The sequence below is a fragment of the Lolium rigidum genome, chromosome 5 (genome assembly GCF_022539505.1).
Source record: "Lolium rigidum isolate FL_2022 chromosome 5, APGP_CSIRO_Lrig_0.1, whole genome shotgun sequence".
NCBI lineage: Eukaryota > Viridiplantae > Streptophyta > Magnoliopsida > Poales > Poaceae > Lolium > Lolium rigidum.
Genome location: NC_061512.1, coordinates 242,716,781 through 242,724,663, shown reverse-complemented (window position 1 = coordinate 242,724,663; position 7,883 = coordinate 242,716,781). Strand labels below are relative to the sequence as shown.

General features: G+C 43.7%; 1 long non-coding RNA gene across 1 annotated transcript; it reads right to left on the bottom strand.

Annotated features, from left to right (window-relative positions):
• Positions 1–2,930: 2,930 nt before the first annotated feature.
• LOC124658314 lies at positions 2,931–4,260 on the bottom strand. The gene is made up of 3 exons (XR_006989120.1): positions 3,993–4,260; positions 3,848–3,898; positions 2,931–3,034 (listed from the first exon to the last, which is right to left on the bottom strand). It is a non-coding gene; the product is annotated as an uncharacterized LOC124658314 (long non-coding RNA).
• Positions 4,261–7,883: the final 3,623 nt, after the last annotated feature.

Here is a 7,883-nt window from a genome sequence, read left to right as displayed (position 1 = left end):
AAGTTGCAATGTTGCCATGGGATTGGGAGTGGCGCTGGGGGATTGAGGGGGCGATTCCGGTGGAATGTTGAAGTTGCAGGTGACAGCATGGTCGGTGCTTTGATCGGCGGCAGGAGATGGAGGAGGCGGCATAGAGGAGGGTATGGTAGTCAAGCCATCGAGGGGATTAGGTTGAAATCCTTTGGTGTTCACTGGTTTTCTAGCAGCCGTTCGTGGAGACCGGATGGTGTGGTTCAGGACCGTATTGTGAAATGTTTCAACCTTATTTGACTGTAACTTTATTCTTTATATAAATCCATGTACTGTTTTCCTTGAAGTTATAAGAAAGTGTCCTGGGCTCCTGACTCCAAAATATCAAAATTGTCGAAACATAGTTTGGAAATGATACTTGAGAGTTCACATGAATTCAGGAGGGCAATGTTTAGTAGCCTTAGAAGTCGTTTGGAAGCTAGGTTTTCATTTTGTTTGTAGCATTTTGAAATGAATACATGTATTTATTTTATTTACATTGTAATTTCAAAAATAGACACTTGTTTGGTTGCCACCGAAATTGTAAATGACAGCAGAATTCAATATTGAATTTGTAAATGGCTTTCATAGAGAAACGCAAATGACAGGTAAGCTCGGAATCGTTTTTACCCATGGCATCATTTTGCTGGATTTCCTAAATGAAATGACTGCCCAATTATGTGACAACCAAACAGACCACCTATGGAATTTCAAAATGAATTCCAGGATTTCAGGCCCAAATGATGGATACCAAACGACTTTGGAAGCCAGGTTTTCATTTCATTTGTAGCATTTTGAAATGAATACATGTATTCATTTCATTTACATTGTAATTTCAGAAATGGACACTTGTTTGGTTGCCACAGGAATTGTAAATGACAGTAGAATTCAATATTGAATTTGTTTGGTTGCCACAGGAATTATGAATGACAGGTTTCAGCTCGGAATTGTGATTACACATGGCATCATTTTGCTGGATTTTCCAAATGAAATGATGGCCCAATTCTGTGGCAACCAAACAGCCCACCTATGGAATTTTAAAATGAATTTCAGGATTCCAGGCTTAAATGATGGATACCAAACGACCTCTTAGTGTCATCACAGGATTTGGAATATTAGTGGCAGAGATCATATTCATCTTAAGACAGCTAGAAAGATTGAAAAGAACCATATTAGTCGCAGCTCTCATATTCATCTTAAGCTAGAAAGACTGAAAAGGACCAACGCTCTCATAGCTCCATCGACAAGATCATTTGAGATCACAATGAATAGGGACCATAAATCTGACAGAGCCAATCTTGAAAAAGTGAGACCCAGTTTCCATTCCATATATGCAAGACAAAAAAACAACAACAAATGCTAACAGCTGTACAGTCGAAAAAAATAAGGGCGTATAGCATTTTAAACAGCTTAGACCCTAATGTTTTAATCACAAGAAAGATAAAATGATACACCAAGCAATCTACTTCTAAGTAATCAGCAACTTTTTTACTGCTACAACTCCCTATACATGCATGTACAGTTGAAGCAGTCCACTTCACCCACTTATTCAGAAGAATACAGCCTTTTGTGCATTGTGAGCTGTGTACAGAGGGAGATGTCCATTTATTTGCTCAAGACTCTGGTCCTCGTGTGCCCTTGTTTGATAAGAGGCTAAATGCAGCTGCAGGATCAGGAGATGTTGGGCTTGGGCCAGAATACCAACTACCACTGAGTCACTAACAACAACAAAGTTTATTTGGGTGTTGATTCTCCTACTGTTGCTACAGGGTCAAAATGAAATGAGTGATGGCAGTGTGTTGTAAACACTACTTCGTGTTGGAAGAAAAATGTTGACACACTAATTTAGACGGTTATTTATAGCAGTCAGATTTGTAGATGGGCTCTGATATGCATGGGTGCTTTCGCCGATGCAATCCTTCTGTAAGTGAAATAGAGAAGCACCTTCATGGTCACGTACAACTATGCCACATCCAGAATGGCTCTCGGCATGTTTGAACGTTGCACCAGAATTAAACTTCATGGTACCCTCACCCGGTGGCTTCCACCTATCAACATCCCTTTTAGCTTTATTCTTCCATCTTCTGGAAAACTACCCTGCATGGAACGCCAAGATTACAAGATCACCCTCTCTCAGTCTATTTCGATTATTCCACTAATGCCACCAAAATGTCAAAATCTGAACTCGCTTCTGTTCGTGGAGCTCCCAAATAATATCCAAAGTGTCCAAAGTTGTGGCAGCAGCCTCCAGGCGTACTCTGTTGTCCTCCAATCCCAGAAGCCCACACACATTCTTAGCGGCCTTACATTAGGCGAACCAATGAATCCATTCCCCTCTACACACGAACAAAATAGACAATTGTCATTTTCTATATCTACACCTCTCTTCTTCAGGTTATCTCGGAGCGCCGGGGAATTATGCGCAATACGCTAGGTAAACATCTGAATTATATTAAGACATGAAAGGCATCCTGTAACATTGATTATTAATTAAATAATTAATCTTGAAATTGAGGAGATAATAATGATATCTGACCTCCTGGACGAAGAGTGATTGGTAAAAACAACAATGTCCATATACTACTTCTATTACCTCCTAAATCTGTAGCTGCACTATGCAAGATGATGATTCCAACTTATGAATTCAACAAGTTGTCTATTATTCTAACTAAAGACAGGGTGCAATTTATACCATGTCAAGATTGTTTGGTAGCATATCAGAGGTGATTACACATAAAGATATATACATGTTTTGACTTTTGGAACCTCAACTCAACCTCCACAAGTGTTAAAAAATCTAGCAGTATGATGTGCACGAGCTAGTAAGGAAACATATAAGATACTATTTTAAATGCTCATATCATGAAATCAATTGCCAAATTTTGTAGTTACGTGGCAGAAGACAAAATTCACGTGGTTACCATTTAGAGACACAATCTTTGCAGAAGACATGTTTACAGCGCAAAAGAATGGGGCCATTCATCTTCTCTTGGCATATAGCACATATATCTCCAGCAGCAATAGCCTGAGTTGCATATAGCACACCATATTGGTAGTCAAGTTCATGAAAAGATGTACGCCAAAAAGTTGCATTGCTCAATGCACATACTTCACAATCCTACTTATGGACATTCAGTGGCAAATGATAACTAATGACTAATTGGTGCTTAAAGCATAATGTATCATATTAGTGCCTAAAGCACATCATTTACCTGCTCAGTCACTGGATATGAAAAGATGTAAAAACATTATTACGAGATAATGCTCTCAGTATTGTAAAAAAATGTCTGAACCTGAAAAGCAAACTGTTAAGTGTTACAAGGCATTGACTCACTGTCTCTTGTCAAATTTGGGACAGGGAAGGTATAGCACCTTTTCCACAACATATGTCAACTTGGAAGTAAGATACATTCCAGTGGTTAGAGAAGAAAATAGGCTCCCATACTTATTGGTTAAGAAAAAAAGGGTACCCGGCGGTAGTTGGCAATATTAACATTTGATCATGAGCAGAAAAGGAAAGATAGGTTATAGCTCCCTAATAATACAGAAAGAATCGCACTGTATAAGAGGCATCACCATTTACATGGTAGGGGTGTTAGTGTCAACATAATTAAAAGAGGTATAAGACATGCATTTTAACTTGTGGATAATAATACAGTCCTGAATTCTTCATCATTTACATTATACTCGATTATATGTACAACCTGTTATGCCTGGGATATTGTCAACCAGCAGAAATTTTCAACACCACATGAAGATAAGAAATTCTGAGATGCAATCATAATCATGGTGATTACTATCCAACTTGATTTCAAGTACAGGCCAGACGAGTCCATACCCTAAAGGAGCACGCCCCATGCAGGGTCCTCCTCTTCTTCACCTGAAAGTTCTGGAGACAAGTAAGAACCAGATGAAAATACTAACTCAGTTCACAATCCATATTGAAAACGAATTTATAGAGAGAAGGGGACATGTTCCACAACCTAGCAAGGGGATCAGGACGGCGGCGCCTACACATGGACGGACAGATCCGGCGTGGCGAAGAGCTCCTCTCAGCCGTGCCCATCCCGCCGGACGCAGCCATTGATGAGCGGCACCGTTGTGTTGCCTTGGTCGTCCCCGTCGGCCAGCAGTGCTAAGCATGAAGCTCCGCCTCGTACCCTGATCTTGTTTCTCTTGCCCGTGCCCTCGACTGGTCTCTATGGCGGGCACAGCCATGAGAGCGACCGCGAGCATGGCAGCTGGCCGCTAGACGCGTATGCCCCTGCACATCCCTGAGAATTAGGTCGGGCGAGAGGTGGGAGGGACTGGGATGGCCGGGGAGGTGGGTGGCAGAGGCGGTGGCGTGATTGAATCGTGAGGGGTGGAGGCGTAGGAGAGAGAGGGGTCTAGGCGGGTGGACCGAGAGGTTTTCGCGAGCGAGGGTCGGCACAGCATCGGACGGTGGATTCTGGCTGCGGAAATTTTAGATGCTCTAGGTGATTGCAAAGTATAAAGTGGACGTATCATCACCAACTCTAATATAATAGTATAGATAATGCTATATCTTTAAAAGACATGTAAGCTTTAAGTTATTAAATCTTCACAATCACATATTTGTAGCCATGAAGAAAAATTTGCAGATTTTCAGGATGTGGACGTTTCCACCTGATACGCCCTAGTCGACCGTTTCTATTCAGTGTATGGAATGAATGATACAATTTTTTTAAAAAAACTAAGAAATTATTTCAAAATGTTGACCAAAGTGTATAGTTCACGAAAAACATCACTAAAAATGTGAACATAAAAAAGACACAAACTGCTGGCTCGAATCAACATAGATAAGAAAAACCCAGAAGGAGGCGAGCAACAACCTAGTCCTTGATGCCATCCTTGAACCCAGTGCAGCAGACGAGGTACTCTTGGAGGCTACACGGCGCTAGGCCAAAGTTCGACCCATCCTCTCGGATAAACTCAAACGGGTGGATCGACTTTGTTGTTTTCCATTTGGAGCACAGCGACGAACAAGGGAAAGACCGGTCGCCGAACCCATTCACCTCAATGTACACCACGTTCCCAGCCACCGACGGGAAAGTCTCCGTGGAGAGGGAGAGGCACGCAGCCTCCCTGACGAACAAGGCCCGGCTGTGGCCGATGGCCTCCTCCATCTAGACGAGCCTCTTCCCGGCCAGGTCCACCTTCAACACCTCGATCAGCTGCCACGAGTACCGGTGGGGAGAGTAGGGACTGTTCAGCTAGAACAGGCCAGCCGAGTTCTTCCTGCGCTTGATCATCTTCCGCTCGTCTACGTGAAAGTGCGCGAGGCTGCTGTAGGGACGCACCAGCAGCCTGGTGACGACGACCGCGGCGGCGTGCTCCTGGTGCCTAAGTACAGCAGCCTCGCGCACTTCCACGTAGACGAGCGGAAGATGATCAAGCGCAGGAAGAACTTGGCAGGCTTGTTTTAGCTGAACAGTCCCTACTCTCCCCACTAGTACTCGTGGCAACTGATCGAGGTGTTGAAGGTGAACCTGGCCGGGAAGAGACTTGTCCAGATGGAGGAGGCCATTGGCCACGGCCGGGCCTTGTTCGTTAGGGAGGCTGCGTGCCTCTCCCTCTCCACGGAGAATTTCCCGTCCGTGGCTAGGAACGCGATGTACATTGGGGCAAACGGGTTCGGCGACCGGTCCTTTCCCTCGTTCGTCGCCATGCTCCAAATGGAAAACAACAAAGTCAATCCACCGTTTGAGTTTATCCGAGAGGATGGGCCGAACTTTGGCCTAGCGCCCTGTGCTCGCCGTTGTAGCCTCCAAAAGTACCTCGCCTACTGCACTGGGTTCAAGGATGGCATCAAGGACTAGGTTGTTGCTCGCCTCTTCTGGGTTTTCTTATCTATGCTGATTCGAGCCATCAGTTTGTGTCTTTATGTTCAAATTTTTAGTGATGTTTTTCGTGAACTATATATTGTGCTCAACATTTTGAAATAATTTGTTAGTTTAAGAAAATATAGTTGTATCGTTCATTCCATACACTGAACAGAAACAAGAAATGTTCACATCCTGAAAATCTGCAAAATTTTCTCCATGGCTACATATATGTGATTGTGAAGATTTAATAAGGAAAAGCTTACATGTCTTTTCAAGATATAGCATTATATGTATTAAAATGTGGTAAGCATATCACTATACAGGTACCAACCATATTATAATATCTAATTTTAGGAGGAAGAAAAATTAGGCTTAGGAGTGATTTTGTATGACAAGTTGAGACTGTAATACAAGCGCAACAAAAGTTATCCACTCTGACTCAAGTATACTTAATCATTTTCAAGAAAACATGGTGCGAGCCCATTGTTGCGTAGGTAATATTTCTTGCGAAATACATTCCAAAGGATAAAATTGTACACAACCAAATGTAAATCTGTAGGATATAAATGTGAGACATCGTTGACGAGGCACATAACAAATGGTCAGTACTGTGCTATTATTCAGAATCGATGATGGTCGTGCAAGTTCTACTAGAGTACATCTACATCCGTGATGTCAAAAATTCAAACCTAGCTCTTCACAGAACTTCCAGGTTCAAGAACAACGGCCAGAACTTCCACGTCCATGTGCGAAGAACGATACAACTATATTTTCTTGAACTAACGACGTCGAGGGCGTGGCATTGGTACGGCAAGGTGTTGAGAAGAACATCGTCGAGGGAGTGGCATTGGTGGAGTCAGGCCGGGCGACCGCATAGGCATGGATTCAGCCAGCTAGTGCGGCAACAACGATTGGAGAAAGGGATGGGGAGCTAGCTGGGAACAGCGCAGTTGCGCTGGGAGGCATGGAGGGTTGTGCGCTCCGTGTGAGCAGAGGAAGAAATTAGGAACCTGAAGGGTGAAGCATCAGTTTTGTGTAGATCATGCGAGAAAAGGGGGAACAGTGTGCACTTGTGGTCTTTCAGTCTCTTTTCCTTGTTGCTGGTTCTCTGTGGTTTCCTCAGAAGCGTGCGAGGCAGATGAGGAAACCAACAAGGCCAGTGGATGCAAGTCCAATTTTAGAATGCGCACATGACGGCTAAATCGTGGAATTCCCATCTATCGTTTTTCACGCAGTGACCAAGTCCACGATCAATATATGATGGGCTTCAGAATTTTTTTGTACTCCCCATTGAGATGTTTGTAACCCTTTTGACTTGTACGTGAGCAGTTGGAGTCCAAGTCTTCGTCAACCTCTATCACTTCCACACATCTGGTCGTGGCTGATGGTGCACTACACGCGGATGTTGCCCTCGCTCCCGTCACGCCAAAAAGGTGTTCGGTACTATGCTCCGATGTCAATGTTGGCAACACTGATATGTCTCCAACGTATCGATAATTTCTTATGTTTCATGCCACATTATTGATGATATCTACATGTTTTATGCATACTTTATGTCATATTTATGCATTTTCCGGCACTAACCTATTAACGAGATGCCGAAGAGCCGATTCTTGTTTCTGCTGTTTTTGGTTTCGAAATCCTAGTAAGGAAATATTCTCGGAATTGGACGAAATCAACGCTCAGGGGCCTATTTTTCCACGAAGCTTCCAGAAGACCGGAGGACTTACGAAGTGGGGCCACGAGGTGGCGCCACACTAGGGCGGCGCGGCGCGGGCCTGTTGTGTGGGGCCCTCGTGTGGCCCCCTGACTTGCCCTTCCGTCTACTTAAAGCCTCCGTCGCGAAACCCCCAGTACCGAGAGCCACGATACGGAAAACCTTCCAGAGACGCTGATACGTCTCCGACGTATCGATAATTTCTTATGTTCTATGCCATATTATTGATGATACCTACATGTTTTATGCACACTTTATGTCATATTCGTGCATTTTCTGGAACTAACCTATTAACAAGATGCCGAAGTGCC